Source organism: Capsicum annuum, chromosome 1 (genome assembly GCF_002878395.1).
Source record: "Capsicum annuum cultivar UCD-10X-F1 chromosome 1, UCD10Xv1.1, whole genome shotgun sequence".
In the NCBI taxonomy this organism is placed as follows: Eukaryota; Viridiplantae; Streptophyta; class Magnoliopsida; order Solanales; family Solanaceae; genus Capsicum; species Capsicum annuum.
Window position 1 is genome coordinate 37,978,209 of NC_061111.1, and position 20,083 is coordinate 37,998,291.

Below are 20,083 nucleotides of genomic sequence, written 5' to 3' on the forward strand. Positions count from 1 at the left end.
TGCTTTGTGCTCTTTTCCTGTACAACAATAGTAATTTAATTCTAAATTTCTCTTTTACACTGCTTCATGTTTTACATCCTTTTTTTCTTACTGTTGATGATGAAGGTGTTATTTGAAGTAAAATGATCATTATGATTAGAGTTTTTTCCTTCATCGTGTTTGTGACCATGTCACGGACATAATCTTTTTTGAAGACCCTTTGATGGTTTAAGTTTTAATGTAGGCAAATTCTAGTGTTGGTATGTGTCTAATTATGATATGCATGCTACTTTTGGTCAAGGGAGGAAGTCAGCTATGTATCCTTTATAAATAAGGAAAGAAATTCTTTGAGTCAAGTTCTTATCTGAATAGGACAACTCTTGAGCATTTTTATAAGGAGGAGATCAACACAATATTGACTCACCTATTGCATATGCAATGAAGACATTATTCTCCACAATAGGTGGTCACAACTAATTCATTCAAGTCATCCGTTGAAGACACTGTTTAGTTGAATGTGTTTGTAGTAAGTGTTATTGAGTTTTTGTTCTTAAGTCTGTTTGGAGTCTGGTTATTTTGTTAGAGCATGAATTGTTGTGATAATTGGTGAGTTTGTGTTGGTGAAGTTTTGTAATAATAAGAAGGTTTGGCTTCTTGTAGTATTGGTCTTTGAAACAGTTATGGTTAACTGTTTGAATCTAGGTCCTTGAAGTAAGGTTTTAATTATTGAGTTATAATTATAAACTTTGAGTATAGTGGATTTGGGTTGTGGTTGTTACTCTTTGAGAGGGGAGGTTTTCCACGTAAAACTGATTATGAAATTTACTTTTAATATTGAAAACTCTGGTGGGGATTTGATTCCTGAGAATATTAGTTGGTACTAAGTTTCTTCAATTGATATCAGAGCTTAACTTTTCACCAAAGGTTAACACCTGAAAAGGATCTTATGGTTGCTTCGTCAACTGCTCAGGAGGTTCATTTTAAGCAAGACCTCCACTTTTTAATGAAAAAAAATACTAGGAATGGTAGAAAAATTAAATAATGAACCATATTATTAGTGAAAGTGTTGATCTATGGATGTTGTATTGGATGGCCCAACCATTCCAATGAAAGCCTTTGTTGATGGAAAAGAACAAATTTCCAAGGAAAGAAGTAAGTAAACTGAGGTTGATAAGGTGTACAAAACAATGCAAAAACAAGGAAGATCTTGATCTATGGAATTGAACCTGATAATATATTAGAATCTTCCCCTGTCAAAGTGCCAAAAAGATATGGTACATCCTTCAAACTTTTCATGAAAGAACTTCAGCTGTGAAAAAAGACAAAATAGACGATTTGAATAGGCAATCTGAACTGTTTAGAATAAAGGAAAGAGAAACTATTTAAGACATGCACATCAGGTTTACTGCAATTCCAGTGAAATATATTCTCTAAGTGAACTGATTCCTACTGGAAAGGCCCTTAGCGTGTTGCTAGAATCTTGAGAGAGCAAGGTGAAAGCTATCACAAAAAACAGAAAACTAGATATTTTGTGTATGGATGAACTCGTTGGAAATTTCACTACCTAGAACTGAAGAAAAATCAAGAAAAAATATAGGAACTAAAAGGAAAGATAAAATCATCTCTCTTAAAGCTACTGGGGCTATTGATTATGAAGAAGAAAAATTTGGCTCTAGTCATTAGAAGATTACAAAGAATGCTTGAAAAGGTCGAAAACTTTCAAAGAAGACTTCCCAAAGTCCAAGAAAATTAAATGAAGTCTAGGTACATCACAAATGTCGAAGCCCTGGTCACTTTATCAAATTTTGTTCCTTATAGACAATAGAGCAAAAGAAAGCTGCCATAGAAAAGCCTAGAGAACAACGAAAAGAGTTTACTCTTCCCTCACGAAAGATGATCTTCATGAGGCAACCTAGCTATTCAAAAGGCATTTTTTGTTATGGCAGAAGTTATTGATGAATATGATGAGGATGATCCCAACAATCAATCACAGTTGTCCATGATGGAAGCAAAGAAAGAAAATACTCCAGCACTTCTGGTTATGAGTGACTCTGAAGAGAACTATGAAGCAAGAGACTCAACCTAGACAATCTTTGCACTCATGGCTGATTTTGAATCTGACAACGATCTTTTATCAAACTCACTCCAATGGTTTCCCAAAATTCCTCTTCCTTAAAACTTTTTGATTTTTAGTTTCACTCTATAGTGGACTGCTCAGACAATAAGGATTTCTCTTTTGGTGCACCCATTCAGAGGGAAGCATCATATTCCCTTCTATTTGCTCCAACCAAATTACCTCCACCCATTCCTTCTCTCAATTTCTCTCCAAAAACTTTGTCATCACAGGTTAAAAAATTCAATTTTCTAAACTACTGGACATCTGAGGATGCAAATATTACTACAACCCCGATTGATAATCCTAAATCCTTATTTGAAGAGTAAAAATTCAATAGTATATGTTACACTTGTCTCAAATTATGTGTTCGGATACAAGAAAAAGACTGCTTACATATCAAGAACTATTCACAAATCCAAAACAACATAAGTTTCTATAGATCCATCCTCATTACTTTCAAGAATTCCTAACATAAGTAAAAAGTTGTTGAGGTAAAAAAGATTGTAGAAGTTAAAAGAATTAGAGTGGATAGAGATAAGAAGAAAATTAATAAGACGATGAACCAATTTAGTTAGGAGATGAGAAAGAAAAAAAAACTTTCTCAGTTAAGAAGGAAAAGATTAACAAGAATTGTGAAAAGTTCTAGAGGTTTGGTTCAATTGGGTACCACTCCACTCAACTCTTGCTAAGGGGAAAGACATTTGATGAAGAGGTACTTGATAATTCTTTTATTATTCAGTTGACAGAGAAACTTAGGTTTTAGAGGTGAGTACATATGTTTACTATAAAGAATCCTGTACTGTTTAAGGTCGAGGTTATAGAATTTTATGCTAATTTAAAGTTTTTGAAGGGGTGGGTAATTAGTTCAAGTGCTAGAGAAGTAGAGATTATACTTGATTCTATTAAATTAGGAGGGATTTTAGGTATTTTATTTGAGGGTTTAAAGGATTATATATGGAAGAATGATGTTGGATGTTTATTGACCAGGAAGTTCACTCAGGAGGATAAGAAGAAGAAGCCTAGGAATGTGAATAAGGGAGAAATGGATCCTGGTCATAAGCTTTTGTTTGAGGTTATGAACAAGGAGATATTACCTAGGAGGGGAGAACATTTGAGTCTAGATTCAGGGATCATGATGACCTATAAATGAATGAATAAAAAGTAAATCTTCATGCACTAATGATCAAACACATGAGGGTAACTGCTCCAAAGATCGGACCTCATAGACTTGCATATGATTTTGGCCTTCTCTCGATTATGTTTAAGAGCTTTGATGTTCCCTTAGGGAAAAGAGTATCTACCACAAAAAATAATAGGTTTATACTCTCTACCCCCACTTGATTGTGAGTGCTTGGTTGAGAAGCCTGTGAGGAAGAAGTGCTTTAGCCCTATAACTCAAGTGCTATTGGACTTGGAAATAGCACAATAGAAGATTGCCCAACTGGAAGGTGAAAATGTTGGCTTGAGGAAGTACTTGGCCAGTTCTCAAGCCTAAGTGAATTCTCTCAAGACTGAGATGATCAAGCTATGGACTACTCACTTTGAGAATATCCAGCAACTCATGGCTATCCTCCCTAAGTTTAATCCTCCCCTTTCTTTCTTTTAAGTCCTAATGTCCTTGATCATTCTTGTAATGATTTTAATAATAAATAAATAATTTATTTTGGAACTAATGTTTGGATGTTTTATTTTGGGTCAATAGTAATTTAAATTGTGCTTACTTGGTTGTTTCTATTGATGCCTTTTTCTTGACTTTAATGTGAATTCATACCATTTTATTAAGATGATTTTTTAAATTCCTGGTGTGTGTCTCTTATATTTGTGACTCTGTTGTCTCAATGGCATTAAGATATTATTACTCTCTCTTAAGCTCTGTATTATTTCTACTTTATTTTTAAAGATGTCAAGAGTGGAAAGAATATGCATAGTTATACTTATTTATAGATGTCCAAAACCTTTCCTCCAAGAAAGAGTTTAGCCAAATATGAAAAAGAATTATATTTTTTTCTTTCAGGAAAAGTAAAAATAATTATGGTAACTTTTATTTTCCTTCTAAGAAAAAATAAAACTTAAATATAGTAAGAAAATCAGGGCAAAAACGCTAACAAATCTCCTCTTTTTGGCTTGATTTTCTTCACTTGATTCGTCTTCTCTTCATAACTGCTGCTTGCCATGGTTAAAAATAAGGTTTAAAATATCATGGTTAAAAATTATTTTAAAAGTAATATTTTATTTTTATTTTTAAAGATGCAGCAGCAGGAGTGTTGAAAATATGATTGAAACTTGTTCTCCACATGTAGTTCGACAAAAATCTTCATTATCGCCCAAATTGTTGCATCTTGATTTTGAAACCGCTTTGAACCTATTTAATCTCGTCTCACCACACCATTGGACCATTGAACCATAAGCTCTGATACCACTTGTTGGGTTAGAAATCGAGAGGGCGTCATACGGAAGCTTTTAGTTTGCAAACCATAAGATGATAAATCAGACGACACATGAAAAGTTAAACTAAAAATATGTTATTGGATATGGTTTGGCCAAACGGCCTACATATTAAAAGTAAAATTGAAAATCATAAAACTTATGGGAGAAATTTCCCCCTAAACAAAGACTCTTTAAAGACCGCATTGTGAATGTTATTGTGTTATGGTATGAGAAGGCGGTCTTCTATTTATAGATGTCCAAAACCTTTCCTCCAAGAAAGAAGTTAGCCAAATATGGAAAAGAATTATATTTTTTTCTTTCAGGAAAAGTAAAAGTAATTATGGTAACTTTTATTTTCCTTCTAAGAAAAAATAAAACTTAAATATAGTAAGAAAATCAGGGCAAAAATCCTAACAAAAAGGGGTTTCAGGTATAGTAGGAAAAGAGGTTTCGAGTACATTTTTTGCGTGTACTAAATCCCCAAGTCGATTGATCAAAATTTTATTTTGATTTTAGCGTGTTCATAACCTGCGATTGACACTATTTTCTACTCCGGTCATTGCTACTCTGGTCGGCCATTGCTACTCCTGTCGGACAATCAAGTCGCACTATTTTATGAGATTGCACTATCTATGTTGTTGTTGTTGTTATTAATCTATTGTATTTTTTTATGTTTGAGATTGTTTTACTGCTCGATCCTCAGTACCTCCTTTTTCTCAAGCCGATTGAATATGTTAAAAGCACTGAAGTTGGAAATTTTGTGTTAATGTCCTTAATAGGATCTCAAAAATGTTTCTTTCCTCATTTTTTTGATTTATCTGACCTAGATTTCGATTAAGATTGAGTGTATGTTTGGTACAAAGGAAAATGTGTTCCTAGAAACCAAGTGAGTTTCTTGCTTATTTTCTAGCGTTTGATAAGTAAGCAAGAAAATATTATTCTAAAAGCATTTCTATGTAATTTGGATGTTACTGTGTGGGGGAAGAAATAATTAATTTATTTTTGAACATGTCGTAAGTCTTATTTATTGATAGCTAGTTTGAGACACTTTTTCGATTAGTCGGAATATATTGTCGACTTGTGATTAATCTGTTGTATTTTCTCTATGCATTTTTCTAAATGCTTGACCATCAGTAGTTATGTGTCTTTTGGCCAGTTGGAAAGTGTAGATCATTTTCTTCTGCATCATAAGGTGGCTAGTCGGTTATAGAGGAAGGCTTTAAATTTGTTTAGTATGCAATGGGTCATGTTGGGTACAACGAAGGAGGCTTTGCAGAGTCAAACTCATAAAAGTAGAGAGGAAAGCCTGAAAGCAGGGAACATTGCCCCCTTAGCAATCACATGGGTCATTGGGATAAAGAGAAATATGAGGGCTTTTGAAGGGGTAAAACTTAATTTTGTAAATTTAAAGAGTAGTATTTTGTACCTAGTTTACTTTTGACGTACTTGCGAGGTCCCAATTTGTACAGATGATTGGACCTCTTTTGTTGAGAATTATATTTTGGTATAGGTTCTTTTATTTTGGCACATGTATACAAAGTTCCCCCCAAATATTGTATAAATTATTTACCTTATAAAAAAAAAAAGGTCTTGACTAATTTTGCTTTTTTTTATCAATGTGTAGGTTGTTGCTTTCCTCAATTGGGAAGCAATTGTACAATGATGGCTTGCATTTGACTTTAGTTGCAGCATATACCCCCTGGGTTCCTCACTATGTATTCATCTCTGAGGAGAAATTGTGTCCATCCACTTTTGATCGTGTGTGCAGTATGATTTGATGCATATTGCTGCTGAAGATTTACCAAGGGCAGAAATTGCCGCGGGATCTAAAAATAGAATGCAGGCAAAGAAATCCATGGATAAAGGGAAATTGGCACCAGATGAAATTGTTGTAACGGTAGGTTTATTTACGCAGTGCCTGCTTCAGTTAGTATTCTATATTGGTTAGCAACTGCAGTAGTTCACAATATCTTATTTATTGGTAATATATGTCTTGTTCTGGTGCAGATGGTCAAAGAGCAGTTAAATGGTCCAGATTCTCAAGAGAAGGGTTGGCTTTTAGATGGATACCCTCGTAGCTCTTCTCAAGCCATAACACTCAAAGAATTTGGCTTACAACCAGACCTCCATATTCATCTGGAAGTTAGGTTCTGTTGTTGCTATGTGCCTCATGTTCTTTTATTTTTTTAGTGAAGTTCCTTTTGTTTAGTTAGACCACACAGAAAATTATGCTATTACATAACCTAGACTTTTAGAAAGACACTTTTAAATATTTGAGATTCCTTGACCTTTCCTTTGTTTCTCTTGCAGTCGGCTTTAACCCCAGTAAGTTTCACTATAAGATAACCTTCACTCTGCCACAAGTTTTATTGTGTATGTAGGTACCTAAAGAGATTCTTGTTGAGAGAGTGGTTGGCCGTAGGTTAGATCTAATAACAGTAAAAATTTATCATTTGAAGTATTCTCCCCTAGAGACGGAAGAAATTGAGTCTAAGCTTACTTAACGCTTTGATGACACAGAAGAAAAGGCATGTATAGTCCATGAATTAATCAACATTACTATTCTTGGTTATTTATCAGTAAAATATTACCATTCTTTGTTCAACTTTCCTTCTACTTATTTGCAGTAGATTTGATGTGAGGCTTTTGAATCAAATTACTTAATGTGAACTCATCTGACTTTGAATTGACAGTTGCCTCCCTTTTTAACTATGTTGCTCGAACTCATTAAAAATATCAATGAGTGCATGTCGAATTCGCCAAATTAGTGTATTTTTAAAGAATCCGACACGAATGCAGCATAAAAAATGAAAGTTTGCAGCTTAACTTTTTAACACATTAGTTTACCTTTTAAATAAAGATATCTCTCTTCTCAGCTCCATCTCTCTTCATCACAACCCTACTCCCACGCCCACTCCCCCTCCTTCCTAACAGTGTTTGACCTAAAAGGACCATTTGAACCTGAAAATGTTGTTGCTATTTCTGCATTTTTTCTTTTTAACTAAATTATTTTGTTATGTTCTCTTCACATTCCAATTTCAGTTTATGTTTCTTTAAAATCAAATGTGTATATTATAATAAGAATGATTTTTCTCTAATCATTTTTATAATTAACTTTTCAGGTAAAATTGCATTTGCAAACTCACCATCAAAATGTGAAAGCAGTTTTCTCAATGTATAAAGATATCACAGTCAAGGTACTCATTTTGCCGACTTCTTCTAGAAAAATTACTTAACCTTAAACTTGACGAAGTCAAATTGTATAGGATTTTGTTGCCCGTACTCTGTCAAATTCTAATATAGTTATGATATCGTCTCACAGAGATTGAAAGATCTATGCTACAGATTTGTAATATCTTGACTATTATTTGAGAGAACCAAATTGATGAAAGGTGAAGTTGAATTTTAGGTTACTCGGAACTAGAGCGAATCACTTCTTGAAAGATTAATAATAAACAAAAGAGTTGGGAATCATTGAATTCACTTGATAGTAATTTTTTACAATAAAATCTATGTCTCCAAGTTATATTTTTCTAAAGGATAATTGCTTATTGCTAATACAATTATTTTGTTACTAAAAATAATTAATTGATTAGCACTCCGTGAGGTTATGTTAATTAACTAAATTAATTCTAGTGACTATTAAATCAATATTCTCTTACCTACATTGTGCTACAAAGGATAAAAGACCTCTTTCGATTAGTCCTTAAATCAATAAACTTAGTTGAGTCAATCCCTCTGTGAGAATTAGGACTGAAAGAAATAAGATAAAGACCCATTTAATCAATAAATTTGTTCGACTTAATTCCTTCGTGAGGATTAGAATTTAGAAAAACAAGTTCAAAGATTTTGGAATAATAGATAACTAAAGTTTATTTTTACTCCACTATTTTATGCATTAAATAATCATATATTAATTTTGCTCCGTGAGAATTATAAAATTAATATAAAGATAGCTTAAAGATAAAATATATGAAGATGATGATAACGATTAGTTGAACTTATTATTCCAACACAAAATATAAGTGAAAATCTTTAGGCCAAGATATGTTGAGACTTAGATGGTATTGTAAAAAAATTATATCAAGCTTCATCAACTATCCTAACAAAAAGAGATTACTCCATTATGGAGTAAGAAAAACTAAGACAAAAAGAAGAAATATTTTTACTAGAAGAAAATGGTTAGAGAAAGAGACCAAGATCAACTCTTTCTCTCTCCTTAGAAAAAATAGAAAGATAACTAGGATACTAAATAGATAGATAGTTAGATGATTCTTCCTCTACGACATATGTCTATTTATAGATAAATGTCTACTTGAACTTTGATGAGAATTTCAAGACATTTTTAATATATCATAATATCTTGATGAGAAATTGACATGATAAATATCATGAAACTTTGATAAGAACTTCAAAGACCTTGATGAAAATATTCATGATTTTTTTCTTTCTTGTTCTTGTATAGTCTTTGATGAATTTGTAGTGGATGAATTTTCATTTCTTGTCTTATATCTTCTTTCTTTCTTGTTTCTCAAGCAATCTTTTTCTTGCAAAAATTGTTAGAAAATATGGAGAGTTGGATATATTTATTCATGTTTTTTATTCAAAATTATTATTTTTATATATTAAACTGCATGAATAATTTATATTCATCAAATTCCCCCATACTTGAATTTTTGCTCGTCCTCGAGAAAAAGAATTTTGAAAGTAGAATATGTATATATATACATATATGTAGTTAAAATTATTGCTACTCTTGCAAAACACAAATTTAGTCAAACAAATTTATCATACTATCAAATTGTATAAATCTTCTATATCCATCAAATCTTTACCTTATTTTTGCCTTAATTTTTGTTCAACAAGACTGTATCTGCTTGGCTTTTCGAAACTTTCTGAAATTGATAACTTTATGATCAATTACTTGAGCATTTTTCATCTGTAGTCCATATGTTTGCCCTTTATGTCTATCTCCACTAATATAGGCTAAACACTGATTTTCAAAATCTTCTAGGACTTTTTTAAGCTTGTAATGTCCGCTTCAGGCTGGTAAGAAATAGGCTATATTTATAGTGACTTGCCCCCTTTTTTTTTATTTATTTTTGTAGAAAAATACTTTTTCTCATATCAATTTTTTTTCAATATTTGCAGTTGATGCATCAACGTATTTGTAGCAATTTATTGTTCCCTTTTATTTTATTTTTTTCATTAATTCTGATTCTTTTTTTTTTTCGAGAAAAACTCCAACTTACTTTCTGAAAAAGTGCTTTCAAATTATAAGTATGGATGTGCATATTTAAATTTGAGCATAAATAGGTGTAAGAGAATAAATCTTCTTGTTTCTCTTTCTCTCTCTCTTTCTTTTTTTTTTTTTTGGTTTTAAAATGGGTTCTAGGGATATGAATACTATTTCATTTGGTGTGATATTTAGGAAGATTGAGGTAGCAAGAATGGCCTAAATTCATTTTTCAAAAAAAAAAAAATAGTGTTGCCTAAGATTTCGCTTCGATAGACATTTAGGGCAAGTTCTAGCATAATGATTGTAAATTCTACTTGTTTTTTATCATAATGCTTCTCAATCTCAAAATACCCTGTCAAGTGTTAAAGATATTAGTTCTTGCCTTCACCAAAATTAAGTCACAAACGAAGAAGTTATATGATAAATATAGAAAATATATATTTGACATGACATGAAGAAAATTTGTTTTGATAATTAGCATTGCACAAAGAGGCATATTGTAAAAAAAATCTTTTTGGCTTTCAAATATACAACTGCAGAAGAAAGCTTGAAAGAAACTGCAGTCACACATAATTCATAAATTCAAGTCTAGTTTTTATATAAACTAAAAAATTACCTGCGCCAATTAAATATATTTTTTTCTTTTAAAGTTTATTGAACCTATGAGGCTCCATTGCTTCACCCTCAAGGGCTACGGAATTTTTCTTATTATTAATTTATTTATTTTTAAACATTTTAAATATACACAAAAAAAGAGCGTTAATAACATAAAACAACAACAACATATTGATAAGATAAAAGTAACAACATTACTACAATTAACAACTAAAGTGAAAATACCATTTGTAGTCATCATCACATACACATATGTCACATGACCTTTCTTGATCCCTATATACACAAAAGTTAGCAAAAGTAAATACCATATGTATACAATGATATTTAAAAGATAAGACCTACCAAATTATAGAAATGATTTGCATTATCTTTACAAAAAAATGGAATAACACAAACTACAAAGTGAGATCAACAAAAACTACAAGAACTTAATCCCTTAAACTTAACCATTTCATTCTCCCGAAGGAAAATAACTTCAACATTTCATCATTCATTCATCACTATCATCCTCCAAATCCACTCATGACCACCTTTTCTTTTCTTTTCCGAATTGTCATTTATGCTAGAAGAGAGTGGTATGAAAGTTATGGAATCATTCAAGTTGAAAAAAGTATTGGGGAGTGAAGGAAGAGGTGGTAAAGATGATGATGGAATTTGTGAGAAATCTATGAACTCGTTACTAACAAAAATTAGGGATTAAACTAGTAGATGGATCAACAAAATTAGACGGAAAGACTTCCATCATCGGAGTAGTATAATCCCAATTTGCTAAATCACTTAAAAGATTAGTTGTGAAACCCATTGGTGCTTCCCCATCTAACTTTTGCAATATTGTATTTTTTATTTCATCAATCCCTACCCTCAATTTTTCCTCTAAGACCATTTTCATCTCCTCATATTTCATATTTTTTTCCATAGCTTTCAAAATCATCTCATAATTTTTTCTATTTTTTGGACCTTTCGTTTCTCGACATTCCTTCCAAAATGATTTACTAACAAATTCATTTGATGCCACACTTGATTCCAAACTTGGAACAATTCTGATATGTTGAATCAACAAAGTAATTGTTGAAGGAAACCACCATATACAAACAATAGGATCATAACAACACTTTTTGATATTGGTGCTGATAAGCTTACCAAAATCAAAAGATTTCTTAAAATAAAGAACATAGAGTAGAGCAAGTCAAGGTATATCAACCCTAGACAAATTAGTGTCGAAAATTAATCTACTACTCAAAAAAGTCAATAATGGTCTTGCCTCCTTTTTAATGTTGTGTTCATTAAGATAAAGTTTCTCAGCATTTGATGAGAAGCTCCAATCGGCACCATATGGGCACAAACATTTTCAATCAACTCCAAATTTGGATTATCACAAAATGTAATTTTAGCACTATCATTCATTGGAGGTAAATGAAACACTTTGTTAATAGTTGTTGGAGAGAAATCTACCGGTCTTCCTAGTACATGAGAAATATTGTTAGTCTCATTTAAATTTTTGTAAAATTCTCTCACAAGAGGCATGTTGAATTGCCCGGGTGGTTTTGCAAATGCATTCCATTGAAAGTGTTCAATAATTTACACGTGAATGCATCATCTTCTCCATCTTCTTTGTTGAAAAATAATCCTTTTTTTGTAATTTCATGACGAAATAAATTTTCACTAAGCTAAAATTCGGAGGATATGCTTGAAGTTCTAAAATTCATTTAAGAAGGGGTAAAAAAATGTATATATATATATATATATATATATATATGAAAGAGAGTAGTGACTAAAGGGATAAGGAGAAAAAGAGAAACATGATAGTTAAACAACAAGACTTAGATGTTTGAGATGAGAAGTTAAGGTCATTTGTTTTTTTCTTGTCTTGGTTAAGGTAGAATGATTAAAATATTCATAGAAGAAGGCATGGATAGAAGACTTTTTTTTTTTGAACAAGATTAATCATTCCTCTTTTTAAGGAAAAACTAATACACTATTTACCACTTATCTATATTTTTTTTCTAAATTATATATGCAGAGAGAGATATAGACATATATACATAATATATAAACACAACACACAAAAGTTTACATTATTTCAAGTCAGTTGACATAAGAAATAATTACGTAAAAAGGTGTCTTGAATTATTACTTATTTTTTATATGAGTAATCATACAAATTTTCTTTTCTCTTTTTATTTAAAATGAAAGACAAAAGCAATTCAAAAAGAAAGGGAGATGACTTACCTTGGAGCACGTGGGAGTAAGAATTTGTAGTAATGCATCCTCCTTGACAAAGACCACTTATTAACTTTTTTTTTTTTTAGTTATATTACTCAAATAGTAAACAATCATTATATATATAAACCTTAATATAATATTTCAAATAACTACACCATCTTCATATTATTTTAAGATTATTTATTATTTTATTATTTGTACAAATAGTAACTATATTATTATAGAATACATATATTAATACAATATTAAATAATATATATAATTTGAATAGAAAAACATTAAAGTGAAGAGAAAATTATTCTACTACTCATGTTTTTTTTTTAAGAAAAAAAATTATTATATTGTATATAGTATTATGAAATTTATAATTTATTATATATATACTAATTTAATACTTCATCAAATCATTTTGGTTTTAATATAAACCAAATAAATTTACCTGTGCCAGCATATGAATTGCATTACTAATTAACCAACCAATTACTCAGGCATACCGATAATCATGGAGTTACTCCTATGAAGATGACACTGTTATTGTAGAGGTCATCATGAAATGTTTTGGTTGTACAATAATCTGAATATTGACCAGATCAATTGATTAAGCATTTAATTATTCAATTCTATGTTGGACTTACGAGACTCCATTGCTTCACCTTCAATGGCTATGGGCAAGTGAGGAACCATAGTTCTGAGTTTAGTGTCGTCAGCTCGACTTATTGATTGTGGACTTCATCAATCTATCATAGTAACTGATGATTGTTGCTCAAAATGTCCTCCAAAGTATAATTTTAACCTGTGGCCATTTACCTTGAATTTGTGTCCACCATCGATATGTTGAATTTCAATTATTCCATATGGAGTAACATCTGTAACACTATACAGACCTGTCCATCTAGATTTCAATTTTCCTGGAAATAGCCTTAATTTTCTACTATAAAGAAGAACCTGATTTTCAATTTTGAATTACTTTTTTCAAATTTAACTGTCATGCCATTTTTTTATTTTTTTATTTAAAATTTTGGCATTTTCATAAGCTTCTAATCTCAATTCTTCCAACTCGTTCATTTGAGAAAATCTATTTTTACCAGCAGAGCTAACATCAAAGTTTAATGTTTTTAATGCCTAAAAAGTTTTATGTTCTAATTCAACATGGAGATGGCAAGCCTTTCCAAAGACTAATCTATATGGGGTAGTACCAATTGATGTTTTGAACGCCATTCGATAAGCCCATAATGCGTCGTTTAGTTTTAAAGCCCAATCTTTTCTTGAGATTCCAACTGTTTTTTCAAGTATTCTTTTCAATTCGCGGTTGGAAACTTCTAGCTGCCCTTGATTTTGAGCATGATATAATGTTTCTTTTTTATAAGTAACACCATATTTTAAGAGTAAAGCAGAAAATTATTTATTTATGAAGTGGGTCCCTTGATCACTGATGATTACTCGAGCTATACCAAATCTGATAAAAATATTTTTTCTGAAAAAGTTACAAACAGTTCGAACATTATTTTTCTTGGTGGGAATGGCTTCAACCCATCTTGAGACATAATCCACAGCACAAGAATATATTCAAAAGAATGAGATAAAGGAAAAGGACCCATAAAATCTATTCCCCAGACATAAAAAATTTCACATACTTGTATACATTATAATGGTATTTCATCTCTCTTGGTGATATTACCTGTTCTTTGACACTTATTACATCGTGTGACATATTTACGTGCATCTTTGAAAAGTATTGACCAGAAAAATCCTACTTCCAAAACCTTAAAAGCAGTTCGATTGGCTGCATAATGTCCTCCAATTGCTCCACCATGACAGTGATACAATATTTGATTCCTATCTTCCTCAGGTACACATCTTCTAATGATATTATCTGCACAAAATCTAAACAAGTAAGGTTTATCCCATAGATAATATTTAGCACCAGAGATGAGTTTTTTTCTTTGTTGATAAGAGAAATTCTTTGGTATCCATTTCCCAACTAAGTAATTTGCAATATCTGCAAATCAGGGTGGTTGAGTTACAATTGAATTAACAGATAGAATGCTTTCATAGGAAAACTCTTTTTTGATTTCACAAGATTCAAGAGGAGGGTTTTCTAGCTTTGATAAATGACCGGCTACCTGATTCTCCATTCCTTTTTTATCCTTTATTTCAAGGTCAAATTCTTGAAGAAGTAAAATCCATCTTAACAATCTAGCACGAGCGTCTTTCTTTGCTAAGAGGTATTTTAAAGCTACATGATCAGTAAAATAGTGACCTTGGTTCCTATCAGATAGGAACAAAATTTATCAAAAGCAAATACTACTGCCAGTAATTCTTTTTCTGTCGTGGCATAATTCAGTTGAGCACCGTTCAATGTTCTACTAGGGTAGTAAATAGGACGAAAAATTTTATCCTTCCTCTAACCTAGCGCAGTTCCTACAGCCGTATCACTAGCATAACACATGACTTTAAAGGATTGGTTCTAATCAGGAGATACAACTACAAGAGCAATTGATAGTTTCTTTTTAAGAGTTTCAAATGCCTTCAAGTAATCACTTGAGAAATTAAACTTAACATGTTTCATTAAAAGGTTAGCTAGAGGTTTTGAAATTTTTGAAAAATCTTTTATGAATTTTCTATAAAAACCTGCATGACCAAGAAAACTTCTAATGCCTTTAATGGTTCTAGGGGGAGGTAATCCTGCTACGAGATTAATTTTTGCTTTGTCAACTTCGATTCTCTTGCCAGAGATTTCATGTCCTCAGGCAATTTCCTCTGTTACCATAAAATTACATTTTTCCCAGTTAAGAATTAAGTTTGACTCTTCGCATCTTTTAAGAACTAAGGTCAAATGGTGAAGACAATCTTCAAATGTCATGCCAAAGAATGTGAAGTCATCCATAAAAATCTCAAGAAATTTTTCAGTCATATCAAAAAAAATTGCTGATATGCAACGTTGAAATGTGGCAGGGGCGTTGCATAATTCAAAAGACATTCTTCTATATGCATATGTTCCATGAGGGCATGTAAAAGTTGTCTTATCTTTGATTTTCAGGGAAAATAGATATCTGATTATAACCTAAATAGCCATCAAGAAAGCAGAAAGCCATATCCTGCAATTTTTTCCAATATCTGATCAATAAAGGGTAAAGGAAAATAATCTTTTCTAGTGGCATCATTAAGACGTTTGTAGTCAATACAAACTCTCCATCCAGTAACCATTCTAGTAGGTATGAGTTCATTATTTTCATTTTTCATGATTTTTATACCTTCTTTTTTCGGCACTACCTGAACAGGACTTACCCAAGGACTGTCAGAAATAGGATAGATGATACCTACTGCTAGAAGTTTTATTATTTCATTTTTCACCACTTCTTGCATTGCTAGATTTAATCTCCTTTGAGGCTGAATGATTGATTTGTAAGTGTCCTCCATGAGAATTCTGTGTGCAAATAGCTGGATTAATTCTCTTGATATCTGCTATAGTCCATCCCAAAGCCCCTTTATGTGTGCGTAGTACTACAAGCAAACTATCTCCTTGTTCTGTAGTTAGAGAAGATGAAATAATTACTAGAAATGATTCTTGCTCCAAATAAGCATATTTTAAATGAGATGGAAGAATTTTGAATTCAGTGTTTGATTGAACTTTTTCTGGATGCATCTCATCATCCTCAGAATCTCTTTCTAATAATTCAGATTCTTTTTTCATGATTGGATCATCATCTTTGATGCTGCCTGATGTGGTCAGACATTTTTTATTGAATCTGAAATTAATTGATCACCCTTGAATTCATCTGTCAGATTGCTAATTATATCAATTGAAAAATATGGAGATGATGTCTCACCTACTAAAAATCTTAGCATATTTTGCATATAAAAAATGACTCTTTCTCCATCTACTCTTAAAATTAGTTGTCCTTGATGGACATCTATGATGGCTCTATCAGTAGCAAGAAATGGTCTTCCCAAAATTATTGGTTTGTCAGGACATTCCTTCATCTCAAGTACAATGAAATCTACAGGAAAAATAAATTTATCTACTTTTACAAGAATATTTTCAATTATTCCCTTCGATTTCTTTGTACTTTGATCTACTAATTGAAGAGAGACACTTGTGTTTTTAATTTCACCAAGATTTAATTTTTCAAAAATAGAAAAAAGTATTAAATTTATCGACGCTCCAGAATCACAAAGTGCCTTTTCAAAATACATGCCTCTTAAAGTTCATGGAATAGTAAAACTACCTAGATTCCCAAGCTTTTGTGGTAGCTTATTTTGAATATAGCACTGCATTTCTCTGCAAGCATTACCACGAAAACTTCTTCCAATTTTCTTTTACTTGACAAATTCTTTTTCAAAAATTTTACATATGAAGGCATTTGTAATAAAGCATCAGTGAAAGAAATGTTAATGTGAATTTGTTTTAAAATATCTAAAAACTTTGGAAATTGACTATCAAGCTTTTCTCTTTTCATTTTTTGTGGAAAAGAAATTGTAACAGGGATGGGACAATATTTTTTTCTTCATTTTTCTTAATTTTTTGTTGTTTTGATGATTTATTGGGTGTTTTAGCATTCTTACCCATGTCGGCATGTTGTTGTGATTGTTATCCTTCTTGATGGTTTGCATAAGGTTCATCAAGTTCCTTACCTGATCTTAAGGCAATGACCTTAAGATGCTCTTTTGGATTTTTTTCTGTATTGCTTGGTAAGGGACCCTAAATTTTTTCTGACACAAGAGCTGCCAGTTGGCTTATCTGGGTTTCTAAATTTTTAGGACTAAATCATAATTTTCTATCTTTTCATCAGTAGCCTTAATGTGCTTGTACAAAAGGTCATCGAGGTTTGAATAAGCATGTTGAGGCCTTTGCTGCTATGAAGTTGCTTGCTGATAGGGTCGAAAGTTTGATTGACCATGATTTTGATTTGAGAAGCCAGGTGAATTTTGTACAAGTTGTTTCTGGAAAGATTGGGAGTTTTTAACATCGTTTGGATTGCTCCGTTGAAATCCTGGATGTTTTTGTGCCATTGGACTTCTAAAAGGATACATTTTGTATCCAATGGCGCTAACCTGCTCATCATTTTAATTGGTCACTTGACATTCATGGTTTAGATGGCTTCCTCCACATATATCGCAAACCTCAGATTGGCTTGATTGTTGTGTATTTACTTGAAAAGATTCAAATTTTTGTGCCAAAGAAGTAATTTGTTGAGTTAATGTATTTAAAGAATCTGCTTGATTTATATTAGCAGCCTTCTTGATGATTACACGATTAGATGGCCATTGAATAGCATTTTCAAAAGTTTCATTCAACAAATGCTATGCCTCTTCAGTTGTTTTTCCCATTATAGAGCCACCTGCAGTTGCATCAATCACATTTTTAGATGAAGGTTTTAAATCATGATAGAAAATATATAATTACATGTATTCGAGAATGTCATGATGTGGGCATTTTCTTAGCATTGACTTTAACCTTTTCCAAACTTGATAGACTGATTCAGTATCAGTCTGCAGAAAATTTGATATATCCTGTCTTAATTTTGTTGTTTTAGTAGGAGAAAAATATTTATTTAAAAATTTCTGAGTCATCTGGTCCCATGTGGTAATAGAACCTTGAGACAAACTTCGCAACCAAGTCTTGGCATCTTCTTTTAAAGAGAAAGAAAATAACCTTAACTTTATTGCTTCAGGAGACACTCCATTATACTTTGCAGTTTCAACAAGTTCAAGAAAATCAATTAGATGACTATGTGAATCTTCACTTGAATCACCAGTAAAGATACAAGATTGTTGAATTATTTGAATCAGGCCTGTCTTGATTTCAAAGTTGTTAACTACCACTGGTGGCTTTTTAACACTCGATTCACAATTAAAACGATTTGGCCTAGCATAATCCCTTAGGATTTTCTGTGCTGCTCTTGATGCCACTTCATCAAACTGATCTTCTACATGGACTGGTTGTGGGATCTCCGGTGGATTTATATCATCTCGTTGTTGGTGTTTCATTTGGTCACAAGTTATGTCTTGAGAAAACGTTCTCTCTTTCCAGTGAAATCTCAAAGATTTTTCAATTTCAGGATCGTAATTAACCAACTCTTTCGTAGAAGAGTGGGTCATAAACAATTTAAAATTTAAAGTTCAATCAATAAGTTTTTTCTTTTTTTGCTTGAAAAGAAAATGTTAATTATAGGCTAAAAAGTATACAAAGTTATAAGCCCAACAAGTCCTAATTAAAAATAACAACAGTAAAATAGAACTATTAATATCAACAAAAAACGACAAAAATATTTAAGACTAATAACAACACTTATGACAATAAATTCTCAAATTAGCAATAAAATATTTAATCTAAAGTAGATCTATGTCAATCTCCGGCAACGACATAAAAAATTTGACGAGGCCAAATTGTATAGGATTTTGTTGCTAGGACTCTGTCAAATTCTAATATAGTTATGATATCGTCCCACAAAGATTGAAAGATCTATGCTACAAATTTATAATATCTTGATTACTATTTGAGAGAACCAAATTGATGAAAGGTGAAGTTGAATTTTAGGTTACTCGGAACTAGAGCGAATCACTTCTTGAAAGATTAATAATAAACAAGAGAGCTGGGAATCGTTGAATTCACTTGATAATAATTTTTTACAATAAAATCTATGTCTCCAAGTTATATTTTTCTAAAGGATAATTGCTTATTGCTAATACAATTATTTTGTTACTAAAAATAATTAATTAATTAGCACTCCTTGAGGTTATGTTAATTAACTAAATTAATTCTAGCAACTATTAAATCAATATTCTCTTGCCTGCATTGTGCTAAAAAGGATAAAAGACCTCTTTCGATTAGTTCTTAAATCAATAAACTTATTTGAGTCAATCCCTCTGTGAGAATTAGGATTGAAAGAAATAAGATACAGAGCACTTTAATCAATAAATTTGTTCGACTTAATTCCTCCGTGAGGATTAGAATTTAAAAAAACAAGTTCAAAGATTTTGAAATAATAGATAACTAAAGTTTATTTTTACTCCACTATTTTATGCATTAAATATCATATATTAATTTTGCTCCATGAGAATTACAAAATTAATATAAAGATAGCTTAAAGATAAAATATATGAAGGTGATGATAACGATTAGTTGAACTTATTATTCCAACACAAAATATAAGTGAAAATCTTTAGGCCAAGATATGTTGAGACTTAGATGGTATTGTAAAAAAATTATATCAATCTTCATCAACTATCCCAACAAAAAGAGATTACTCCATTATGGAGTAAGAAAAACTAAGACAAAAAGAAGAAATATTTTTACTAGAAGAAAATGGTTAGAGAAAGAGACCAAGACCAACTCTTTCTTTCTCCTTAGAAAAACTAGAAAGATAACTAGAATACTAAATAGATAGATAATTAGATGATTCTTCCTCTACGACATATGTCTACTTATAGATAAATGTCAACTTGAACTTTGATGAGAATTTCAAGACATTTTCAAT

The 20,083-nt window shown here is 31.4% G+C and overlaps 1 non-coding gene and 1 pseudogene across 1 annotated transcript; both read left to right on the forward strand.

The window, feature by feature from the left end:
• The first annotated feature begins 1,918 nt into the window (after positions 1–1,918).
• LOC107876360 lies at positions 1,919–9,696 on the forward strand (annotated as a pseudogene).
• Positions 9,697–18,021: 8,325 nt separating this feature from the next.
• On the forward strand, positions 18,022–18,128 carry LOC124891921. The gene has a single exon (XR_007049954.1). It is a non-coding gene; the product is annotated as a small nucleolar RNA R71 (small nucleolar RNA).
• The last annotated feature ends 1,955 nt before the right edge of the window (positions 18,129–20,083 follow it).